This window comes from Dendrobates tinctorius, unplaced genomic scaffold (assembly GCF_039654945.1).
Source record: "Dendrobates tinctorius isolate UK_male_01 unplaced genomic scaffold, ASM3965494v1 ptg000129l, whole genome shotgun sequence".
In the NCBI taxonomy this organism is placed as follows: domain Eukaryota; kingdom Metazoa; phylum Chordata; class Amphibia; order Anura; family Dendrobatidae; genus Dendrobates; species Dendrobates tinctorius.
Window position 1 is genome coordinate 41,124,436 of NW_027361797.1, and position 12,617 is coordinate 41,137,052.

Genomic DNA, 12,617 nt, shown 5'->3' on the forward strand with positions numbered 1-12,617 from the left:
AAATTTAGAGATAGCATCTCTTTATAGGTATATGTCTTTTTCTAAATTTACTAACCAGTTAACTTTATCAATAAATTCTGATATCATAGGCTCCTGATCAGCCATCCATTTTTGGGCTATCAGCATACGGTGCTGCCGCAATTTTGCCGCACTCAATAGACAGATCTTCAACATATCCCAATATACATACTAATGGTGTAAGCTCTACATCAACTGAATAAACCCTGTTAATTGTCGCTACAACACTCCTCCAAAAGGACACCAAGTTAGGACAGTTCCACATCAGTAGGGGCTTGACTGAAATACTATATTAAATAAGAATTGAGGTGTCCTGTATACCTGGTGTATCACCTATATATGGGACAGTCTATGGGATTCGTTTAAAGGCAGCTGTGGAACTCTTTCCAGTATATCTGACCAGTGATTTTCCTCTATGGGTCCCATTGCACTCTCTCGTTTCTCTTTTGATCACATCTGCTGATTTGTCAATATAATGTCTGAGAACGTTATAAAGCAATGAGATCAGTCCAGAAGAACTGTGTAGATGAGCTATTCTCTGTATTATTGAGTTTCGAGGTACCTCTCCTTCCAAAACAATTCAGTCCGCCCGATATGCCTGTCTAAATTGTAAGTATTTATAGAATTCAGAGGGAGGTAATCCATATTCGCTTTGCAGCTGTGAGAATTCCTTAATCACATCACCTATCAGCACTTGATTAAAGGGTACTTCACACATAGTGAGATCGTTAGCGAGATCGCTGAAACATCACAGGTTTTGTGACGCAACAGCGACCTCGCCACGTGTGACACATAGCGGTGACCGCCCCCCCGCTGTGATATCGCTGATCGTGCTCGAATGTCCTAGGCCATTTTTTGATCGTTGATGTCCCGCTGGCCAGCATGCATGGCTGTGTTTGACACCATAACAATGACAAGCGACCTCGTTGGTGACTCAGAACTCAGGCGCGTTTTGCTTTGTCTTTTCAACGCCCCCTCAGCTCCGATTGGTGGCCACTACTGCGCTATCATTCTCTGATTGGGCAGCCTTGTCATAAAAGAAGACAACATAGTAGCGCTTCCATCCTTTGTTCCTGAGCACTGTGGATCGTATTATACGGTTTTCCTTCAGCGTCCCTGAGTCGCTAATGTGTTATTATTCGTTGATCTACAAATAAATAGCGCACTAGCGACTCAGACAGGGACGCTGAAGCAAACCGCGTAATGATAGAGCAGTAGTGGCCACCAATCGGAGCAGACGGGTGTGGAAAAGGCAACGGTGAAGCACGCCTATCGAGGTCTGAGTCGTCAGAATAGCTGCTGTGTGACAAGGTCCCAACGACCACCGAGGTCGTTATATGGATCGCCGTATCGTTGCTGCATCGTTGAGTAGACCTGCCTGTTCGACAGCTGACTAGCGACCATGTAGCGATGTTCCAGCGATCCTTACCAGGTTGTATTGTTGTCGGGATCGCTGGAGTGTCGCTATGTGTAACGGGACCCTAAGTCTATTTAAACTCTCGGCACTCCAGGAGCCAAATCCCACCAGTTGGTATACATTTGGAAGCCATGGAGTGTTCCATAATGAAGTAATTTGTGAAACACCTTTCTATTCCTTGTAACTTTTTCACCGTCCCCCAAAGTTTATAGCATAAAAGCATAGTCGGTATTTTGTCTCAAAGTGTCCCAAACATATGCAACTCCAATACCTCATAGAGTTTATCCAATTGGAAATACTGATGCAGCAATGTACGCTGAGCTCCGCCTCCTCCAGGGTCGTCCCATCCCTGAATATGTTGAAGCTGAGATGCTACATAGTATACCCATGGATAAGGAACCGCAAGCCCTTCCACTGGTTTATTTCTTTGCAATGTTTCAAGTTTAATTCTCTGAATCTCTTTGCCCCATATTAATTTTTTAAACTCCTAATTGACTTAACCCCTTTCTGACATCAGGCGTACTAACCCGTCCACGGTACCCGGGCCCCTATGATTGGGGATGCGATAGTACGTCTAAGAGATCTGCGGCGCTCCCGGGGGTGGCGCCACTGATCGCGGCCGGGTGTCAGCTGATTATCACAGCTGACACCCGGCACTATGTGTCAGGGGCGGTCACGGACCGCCGCCGGCACTTTAACTCCTAGCACACTGCGATCAAACATGATTGCGGTGTACCGGGGGTTTAGAGAAGCATCGGCAGGGAGGGGGCTCCCTCCATGCTTCCCTGAGACCCCCAGCGCAGCGAGATGTGCTACGCTGCTCTGGGGGCCTCCTTCCCTGCAGGCCTCTGGATCCAATATGGCCACAGGGGCCTTCGGAAGCCTGCAGGGAAGCGGCTTCCTCAGTGCCTGCAGACATTATCTTGTCCCTCAAAAAACAAGCCGCCATACAGCATCATCAGCGAAAAAATAAAAAAGTTATAGCTGGCAGAATAAAGCGATGCAAAAATAATTATTTTTTATATAAAATTGTTCTCATTGCATAAAAACGCCAAAACATAAAAAACCGACATAAATGAGGTATCTCTGTAATCGTACTGACCCGAAGAATAAGACCGCTTTATCAATTTTACCACACGCGGAACAGTGTAAACATACCCTCCAAAAGAAATTCATGAAATGCTGGTTTTTGTTCATTCTGCGTCCCATAAATCTGAATAAAAAGCGATCAAAAATGTCATGTACCGAAAATGGTACCGATAAAAACGTCAACTCATCCTGCAAAAAATAAGACCTCACATGACTCAGTGGGTCAAAATATGGAAAAATTATAGCTCTCAAAATGTGGTGATGAAAAAACTATTTTTACAATAAAAGGCGTTTTTTAGTGTGTGACAGCTGCCAAACATTATTAATTATTATTATTAATATTTATTTATATAGCGTCATTGATTCCATGGTGCTGTACATGAGAAGGGGTTACATACAAATTACAGATCTCACTTACAGTAAACAAACTAAGAATCACAGACTGATATAGAGGGGAGAGAGGACCCTGCCCTTTCGGGCTTACATTCTACAGGATGGTGGGGAAGGAGACAGTAGGTTGGGGGTTTCAGCAGCTCCAGTGATGGTGAGACGGTAGCTCCAGTAGCGGTGAGGGGGCAGCGGGGATCACTGCAGGCTGTAGGCTTTCCTGAAGAGATGGGTTTTCAGGTTCCGTCTGAAGGATCCGAGTGTGGTTGATAGCCGGACATGTGGGGGCAAAGAATTCCAGAGGATGGGGGATATTCGGGAGAAGTCTTGGAGGCGGTTAGGTGAGGAGCGAATAAGTGTGGAGGAGAGAAGGAGGTTTTGGGAGGATCGGAGATTACGCGAGGGAAGGTATCGGGAGATTAATTCAGAGAGGGAGGAGACAGGTTATAGATGGCCTTGTAGGTCAGAATTAGTAATTTGAATTGGATACGTTGAGGGAATGGGAGCCAGTGAAGAGATTTGAAAAGGGGAGAAGCGGAGGATTAGCGGGGAGAGAGATGAATTAGTCAGGCAGCAGAGTTAAGGATGGACTGGAGAGGTGCGAGGGTGTTAGCAGGGAGACCACAGAAAAGAATGTTGCAGTAGTCAAGGCGGGAGATGATGAGGGCATGCACAAGCATTTTAGTAGAGTGTGGATTGAGAAAGGGATGGATTCTGGAAATATTTTTGAGCTGGAGGCGGCAGGAGGTGGAGAGAGGTTGGATGTGCGGTTTGAAGGACAGGGCAGAGTCAAGGATTACTCCGAGGCAGTGGACCTCCGGTACAGGGGAAAGCGTGATGTTGTCAATTGTAATCGATAGGTCAGGTAAAGAAGATTTGTGAGATGGGGGAAAGATGATCAGTTCATATTTGTCCACATTCAGTTTGAGGAAGCGGGAGGAGAAGAAGGAGGATATGGCTGATAGACACTCCGGGATTTTGGAAAGCAGAAAGGTGACGTCTGGGCCAGAGAAGTAGATCTGAGTATCATCGGCATAAAGGTGGTACTGGAATCCATGGGACTTTATGAGTTGGCCCAGGCCAAGTGTATAGATTGAGAAGAGTAGGTCCTAGAACAGAGCCTTGGGGGATTCCAACAGAGAGAGCTTGGGATGAGGAGGTAGTGTGGGTGTGGGAGATGCTGAATGTGCGGTTGGAGAGGTATGAGATCCAGGATAAGGCAAGTTCGTTGATGCCAAAGGAAGAGAGGATCTGTAGTAGGAGGCAGTGGTCAACTGTGTCGAAGGCAGAGGACAGGTCTAGAAGGAGAAGTATAGAGTATTGTCCGTTCGCTTTGGCTGTAAGTAGGTCGTTAGTAATCTTGGTCAGGGCTGTCTCAGTGGAGTGATGGGGGCGGAAACCACATTGTAGATTGTCAAAGAGCAGGTTAGATGAGAGATGGGAGGAAAGTTCAGTGTGGACGGACTGCTCCAGGAGTTTGGAAGCGAATGGGAGCAGGGATATTGGGCAATAGCTGGACATAGCGGTTGGGTCGATGGTTGGCTTTTTGAGGATAGGCGTGATTGTAGCATGTTTGAAAGCAGAAGGGAAGGTACCGGAAGTTAGTGATAGGCTGAAGAGATGGGATAAGAATGGTGGCGAGGTTGGGGAGGAGGTGGGATGGGATGGGGTCAAGTGCACAAGTGATGAGGTGTGATTTGGAGAGAAGGTGAGCAAGCTGCCCTTCAGTGATGTTGGATAAGGTGGTTATGGGGTTTGGGCATTGGTCTGGTATACAAAGGGGTTGTGGTGGTTGAATAATAAAGACGTGCCGTATTTGGTCTATCTTGTTTTTGAAGTGCGTGGCGAAGTCCTCAGCAGAGATTAGGGAAGTTGGAGGGGGCAGTGGTGGGTGGAGGAGGGAGTTAAAAGTATTGAACAACTGTTTAGGGTTGTGGGATAAGGAAGATACAAGGGATGTAAAGTAGGTCTGTTTAGCAGAGGTGAGAGCTGATTTGAATGCAAGTGTTGCTTGTTTGAGTGCAGTGAAGTAATCTTGGGAATGCGTTTTCTTCCAGCGCCGTTCAGCAATTCTGGATGCTTGCCGAAGCTTTTTAGTGGTGCTATTGTGCCAGGGTTGTCTATTGATTCATCGCACTCTGTTATGCATGACAGGGGCGACCGAGTCTATGGCTAATGCAAGAGTGGCATTGTAGAAACTAGTGGCAGTGTCATGGAGTGAGGATATGGAGGACAGTGGTAGGATAAAGTCAGAGAGTGTGTGAGTGTCTAGATGTGCAAGGTTTCTGCTGGGGTGCACATGTGGCTGGACATGGGTGACAGGTGAGGAGGACAGGGATGAGAAAGTGAGTAGATGGTGGTCAGATAGAGGGAGAGGGGAAGTTGAGAAGTTAGATACGGAGCAGAGACGGGTGAAGACCAGGTCTAATGTGTGTCTGTCTGTGTGGGTGGCTGAGGAGGACCACTAAGTAAGTCCAAAGGAAGGGACAGGAGTTTGGAAGCTGCTGACTGGTGGGTGTCAATGGGGATGTTGAAGTCACCCATGATGATGGTGGGAATGTCAGCAAAGTGGAAGTGAAGGTGCCAGGTAGAGAACTGGTCAATGAAGGCAGTGGTCGGGCCCAGAGGTCGGTATATGACAGCCACTTGGAGGTTGGAGGGAGAGTAGATGCGGACAGAGTAGACTTCAAAAGAGGGGAGGACAAGGGAGGGAAGAGGTTGGATTGGGTTGAAGGTGCAGTTGGAAGAAAGGAGAAGGCCCACTCCCATGTCTGTTGCCAGGGCGAGGAGTGTGGGTGATGTGGAGGCCGCCATAGCATAGTGCAGCAGGGGAGGCGGTGTCGGAGGGTGTCAGCCACGTTTCAGTGAGGCCAAGGAAAAAAACATTGCGAGAGGTAAAGAGGTCGTGAATCACATAGTTTATTGCAGACGGAGCACGCATTCCAGAGTGATCCAGAGAGAGGGAGCAGGGTGGTGGGCGTCAAAGGCACGGGTTTGAGGTTGGAAAGATTTCGGGTGTTTTTATTGGATTGGGGGTGATAGAAGGGGGTAATAACGTAAGGTATGAGCTGTGGGGGTCCAGGATTGGAAGATATGTCGCCAGCAGTGAGGAGAAGCAGAGAGGCAGAGCAGGTGGGAGGAGAATGGGAGACGTGCTTTGTGTGTTATTAGGATCGATCTGCAGTTGAGGAGCAGGTCAGCGGAGGAGGTCAGGTGGGGAGGCAAGAGGGAAGGAGAGATTATTACTTGGTTAGAGGGTGCTGTGGTCTGTGGATAGCGAAGGAGATTCAGGAGAAATGGAGGCAAAACCATTAGAGCATATTTCTGCATGGTAAGAGTAATTGTGGAGCTAACAGAAAGAAATTTAGAAAATTTAAACAGAGTTTAGTTGTGCCTTCTGTTAACATCTGGCTCATTTCAGGCATACTTCAATTGTTAACCTTAAACATAGAAACCCGCTAAAAATAGTAAATCAAACCCCCCCTTATCACCCCCTTAGTTAGGGAAAAAAAATAAAATTACAAAAAAATGTATTTATTTCCATTTTTCCATTAGGGTTAGGGCTAGGGTTAGAGTTAGGGCTAGGGTTGGGGTTAGGGCTAGGGTTAGGGCTGAGATTAAGATTAGGGGTGTGCTGGGGTTAGGGTTGGAGTTAGAACTGGGGGGTTTCCACTGTTTAGGCACATAAGGTGCTCTCCAAACGCAACATGGCGTCTGATCTTAATTCCAGCCAATTCTGCGTTGAAAAAGTCAAACGGTGCTCCTTCCCTTCCAAGCTCTGCCATGCGCCCAAACAGTGTTTTACCCCCACATATAGGGTATCAGCCTACTCAGGACAAACTGCACAACAACTTTTGGGGTCCGATTTCTCCTGTTACCCTTAGGAAAATAAAAAATTGGGGGCAAAAATATCATTTTGGTGGAAAAAAATGATTTTTTTATTTTCAATCCTGGGCGTTATAAACTTCTGTGAAGCACTTAGGGGTTCAAAGTGCTCACCACTCATCTAGATAAGTTCCTTGGGGGGTCTAGTTTCCAAATTGGGGGGTTTCCACAGTTTAGGTACATCAGGGGCTCTCCAAAGACAACATGACCATTCCATCAGTCTGCATTCCAAAACATCACTACTTCCCTTCCGAGCCCCGACGTGTGTCTATACAGTAGTTTTCTACCACATATGGCATATCAGTGTACTCAGGACAAATTGGACAACTTTTGGGGTCCAATTTCTCCTGTTACCCTTGGGAAAATAAAAAAATTGGGGACTAAAAGATCATGTTTGTGGAAAAAATATGATTTTTTTATTTTCACTCCAGGGCGTTATAAACTTGTGAAGCCCTGGGGGTTTCAACCACACATCTAGATAAGTTCCTTGGGGGTCTAGTTTCCAAAATGGTGTCATTTGTGGGGGGTTTCCACTGTTTTGGCACATCATGAGCTTTCCAAATGCGACATGGCGTCGAAATCTCAATTCCAGCCAAAAAAGTCAAATGGCGCTGCTTCCTTTCCAAGCTCTGCCATTCGCCCAAATAGTCGCTTACCCCCACATATGCGGCAGCATACTCAGGAAAAATTGCACAATAACTTTTGGGGTCCTGTTACCTGTGACGTCCGTCTGTGAGTCTGGGCTGCAGTAAGACAGCACCCCGAGCAACCCCGATACCCTTTACCCCTATACAGGGATCTGGATTTACAGCAGAGCCCAGGAGGTAGCTGTCTGAATAAGAGCAGCGGACCAGAGCAGGACGGTCACCAGAAAGGGGTTAAAAAATGGGACCAAAAGCGTAGTCAGGAATCCAAGTCTAAACCAGGCGGGCAGCAGAGGTACAAAAACGGCAGACAGTAGCAGAGTCAAATCCAGGCCAAGGTCAGAGTCGTAAACCAGGAGGGCGGCAGAGGTACAAAATCGTCAGGCAGGAGCAGAGTCAGAAATCCAGGCACAGGTCAGAATCAAAGATAGCAAATAACAAACTAGCACACTGGGGAAACCAAGACTATATCTGGCGGACTGCAAGACAGGCCCCAAGGTATTTGAAGGATCAGGCTATCCCTCACAGGTTCACAGTCTGATGATGTCATTTGGACCGCCCCCAGGACCAGGCCAGATGGTGATGCACCAACCCTTTCATGACTGACAGCGGAGCGGAGCCTGCGCCCACCAGATGCCTGCGCAGGAGCCCCTTCTCTGTCACCACCACCCACGGGGAAACCACGGCGCCTCCTAGTGGCCGAGGCAGGAACAGTCGTCCCCGAGTCTGACGGCGACGTGGCCGCCCGGCGCCTCCCAGTGGTTGAGACCGGAACAGCAGTCCCTGTATCTGACGGCGACGTGACAGTCCGGCGCCTCCCAGTGGCCGAGGCAGGAACAGAAGTCCCTGTATCTGACGGCAACGTGACAGTCCGGCGCCTCCCAGTGGCCGAGGCAGGAACAGCAGTCCCTGTATCTGATGGCGACGTGACAGTCCAGCGCCTCCCAGTGGCCAAGGCAGGAACAGCAGTCCCTGTGTCTGACGGCGACATGACATTACCCTTGGGAAAATAAAAATTGGGGGTGAAAAGATCATTTTTGTGGAAAAAATATGATTTTTTAATTGTACGGCTGAACGTTATAAACTTCTGTGAAGCCCTTGGGGGTTCAAAGTTGCCACCACATATCTAGATAAGTTCCTTGGGTGGGTCTACTTTCCAAAATGGGGTCACTTGTGGGGGGTTTCCACTGTTTAGGCACATCTGGGGCTCTCCAAACGTGACATGGCGTCCGATCTGAATTCCAGCCAATTTTGCATTGAAAAAGTCAAACAGCGCTTCTTCCCTTCTGAGCTCTGCCATGCACCGAAACAGTGGTCCCCCCCCACATATCAGGTATCAGCGTACTCAGGACAAATTGCACAATAACTTTTGCAGTCCAATTTCTCCTGTTACCCTTGGTAAAAATAAAAAAAATTGGACCTGAAATAATTTTTGTGTGAAATAAAGTTAAATGTTCATTTTTTTTTTTAAACATTCAAAAAATTCCTGTGAAGCACCTGAAGGGTTAATAAACTTCTTGAATGTGGTTTTGAGCACCTTGAGGCGTGCTGTTTTTAGAATGGTGTCACTTTTGGGTATTTTCTATCATATAGACCCCTCAAAGTGACTTCAAATGTGATGCGGTCCATAAAAATAAAATGGTGTTGCAAAAATGAGAAATTATTGGTCAACTTTTAACTAGAGTTGAGCGAAACGGGTCGAACAATTTCAAAAGTTGCCGACTTTTGGCAAAGTCGGGTTTCATGAAACGAAACCCGACCCTAGGATGAGGTCGGCCACGAGGTCGGCGACTTCCGCGCCAAAGTCGCGTTTCGAAAGTTTGTTTTGCGCTCTTTTTCAGCCAATCAGGATCCACGGACACTGTGGGTAACGTGATGACATAGGCAGGGGTCACCACCATCTTTCAGAAGGGCATGCAAGTGATTGGCTTGCTTTGGTGGGCGTCACAGGGGGTATAAAAGGGCGTGCACGCCGACCGCCATCTTACTTCTGCCGATCTTAGCATAGGGAGAGGTTGCTGCTGCTGATTCTGTAGGGAGAGCGTTAGGCAGGGAAGAAGAAAAAAAAACTGCTTCTGCTGCTAGCGATTTTGCTTGTACAACACACCAGTCACTGTGTGTGCAGTGCAAGGGGAGGCTATATTGTGGTGGATCAGCGGTGTTGGTTGTTAGGCTGCCTTCTAAGGCTTCCTGACGGCTGCATTGCTGTTTACCCACTGCTCTGCAAACTGCTTTTTTAAAAGCAATCCCAATTTTTTTTTTTTTGTCCTGCTGAGGTACTGAGCATGCATTTTTTCACACCATACAGCGGTGCACACTCCTCATACAGTACCGTGTAACGGCTGTTACCAGAGCCACAGTGAAGCTATCTGTGTGTCACTCTGTGAGAATAAGTCGAGGACATGTTCCGTTCTTAGGCTGTGTGCACACGCTGCGGATTAGGTGCGGATTCATCCGCGCGGATTTTGTAAAATCCGCAGGTGAAACCGCAGGTCAAAATACCTGCGGTTTTACCTGCGGATTGCTCTGCGGTTTTGCCCTGCGGTTTTTCATCTCCTCAATGGAGGAGATGGCAAACCGCAGGAGAATCCGCAGAAAGAATTGACATGTCAATTCTTTCTGCGGATTGAAAACCGCAGATAATCCGCGTGGAAAATTCCACACTGTCTGCACTGCGGTTTTTGATTCCCATGGGGAATCATGCTACTGTACACCGCAGCAGAAACTGTTGAGGGTCCGCAGCGGCCAAAACCGCTGCGGAACTGCAGCAAAATCCGCAGCGTGTGCACAGAGCCTTACAGACCTGCACCTACTAGTTTTGTCTAGCTTTCAAACAGTTAAATATATTTGCTGTTTGATCACATTCAAAACTATAGAGAGACAGCGTGTGTCAGTCCGTATACTTAAAAAACACGGAGCTTGACAATTTTACGTACACCGGACAGCCGTGTACGTGCACGCTCCTCTCAGTACCGTGTAACGGCTGTTATCACGGCCACAGTGAAGCTATCTGTGTGTCACTCTGTGAGAATAAGTCAAGGACATGTTCCGTTCTTACAGACCTGCACCTACTAGTTTTGTCTAGCTTTCAAACAGTTAAATATATTTGCTGTTTGATCACATTCAAAACTATAGAGAGACAGTGTGTGTCAGTCCGTATACTTAAAAAACACGGAGCTTGACAATTTTACGTACACCGGATAGCCGTGTACGTGCACGCTCCTCTCAGTACCGTGTAACGGCTGTTATCACGGCCACAGTGAAGCTATCTGTGTGTCACTCTGTGAGAATAAGTCGAGGACATGTTCCGTTCTTACAGACCTACACTCTAGGGAGATTCCTATTCTGCCCAATTCTACATACACCTTGTAGTTTGTGATACACTAGCCAATTTCTGCCTGTGACATAGCGCTCTGATATTCAGTGGGCCTCACACAATCCAAAAGTGTCCAGTGTCCACAAGTGTGTGCAGAAATTCAAAATCTCCCTTATCCTGCAGTCGCTTTTTTCACACCTGTGCCATCGAGCCTGTGACATAGCGCTCTGATATTCAGTGGGCCTCACACAATCCAAAAGTGTCCAGTGTCCACTAGTGTGTGCAGAAATTCAAAATCTCCCTTATCCTGTAGTCACTTTTTTCACATCTGTGCCATCGAGCCTGTGACATAGCGCTCTGATATTCAGTGGGCCTCACACAATCCAAAAGTGTCCAGTGTCCACTAGTGTGTGCAGAAATTCAAAATCTCCCCTGTCCTATAGACACCTTGTACCTTGTTTTACATTACTATATAGTTTTTTGGATTTTGTCTACATTTCTACAAAAAATGAGGAAGGCTGGTGGAAGAGGCCGTGGAATTGGGCGGGGGTCGGCAGCTGGTAATGATGGTGTTGGTGGTGGATCTGATGGTAGAGGCAAGAGCAAAATAGGACCGAATGCAGGAGGTGTTGAGCCTGCGTCATCGTCTGGCTCCATAAGGCCTCGAAGGCTTAGTTTTCTAGGAGTTGGCAAACCGCTTTTAAAGCCAGAGCATCAGGAAAAAGTTTTGTCTTACATTGCTGACTCAGCCTCCAGCTCTATCGCCTCCTCTTCTGAAGTTGTAAAAAGTAAAAGCACTGAGTCGTCATTGGAGGCTCATGTTCATGAACCACACCTTTCCTTGTGTCCTTCACCCCAACCAAGATTGAAGGATGATGCAGGCCATACTACTGATTACTCCATGGAGCTGTTTTCACATACCATGCCTGGATTATCAAGTGAAATGGTGAATTACCCAGGCCAAGATGAATCTGACATGGAGTGCACTGATGCACAGCCGCTGATAGATGATTCTGCTGGTACATTCACTCAGAGCACTACATTGTCCTCGCAGTGTACAGAACCAGATTCTGACCCTGATGAGACTCAGTTGCCCCTTCCCGCACACTATACCACCATACACGGTGACACAGAGGAAGGTGCACATGACATTGAAGAGGAGGTGATGGATGACCCAGTTGTTGACCCAGATTGGCATCCATTGGGGGGAAGAGGGTGCTGCTTCCAATAGCTCAGATGAGGAGCATCCACAGCAGACATCGACATCGCAACAGCTGTTATCTGGCATGCCCGGAGCACTCCAAAGACAGGTTCCAAAAATCAAAAGAGTTGCTGGACAGCTTGTCCAGAGGGTCAAAAGATCACAGCGTGCTAGGCCGCAAAATGTCTGCCAAAGTAGGAAGAGTGCAGTGTGGCACTTTTTTGAACAAAATCCTCATGATCAGGCCAAGGTTATCTGTAAGAAGTGCGCAAAGACCTTTAGCCGAGGGAAAAATCTGAAAAATTTGAATACCAGTTGCATGCTTAGACATTTAACCACCATGCACTTGCAAGCATGGACACAACACCAAACCTCAAGTGCCACATGTGCAACTGATCACAAAGAAGGTAGTCAGCAACGCTACATTGTTTCCCCCACTGTAAGCCCACTGGTCAGCACAGCAGCAAATGTTGAGGTGTCGTTGCAAGGCCACAGCAGTCAGGGAATCCCACTGTTATATCAACAAAATACTGAATGTAGGCCATCAGAAAGAACACCAACTCCATCACCATCATCAACCCTCTCTCAGTCCGCCCTGTCCACCGCTACTTCCACCATATGCAGCTCTCAAGTCCAGCTCACCCTCCCAGAGACTATGAG

General features: G+C 47.4%; 1 protein-coding gene across 1 annotated transcript in view; it reads right to left on the reverse strand.

Annotated features, from left to right (window-relative positions):
* LOC141047847 (uncharacterized) overlaps nucleotides 1-12,617 on the reverse strand; it is a 147,846-nt gene that overhangs the window by 2,367 nt on the left and 132,862 nt on the right. The window lies entirely within an intron of this gene.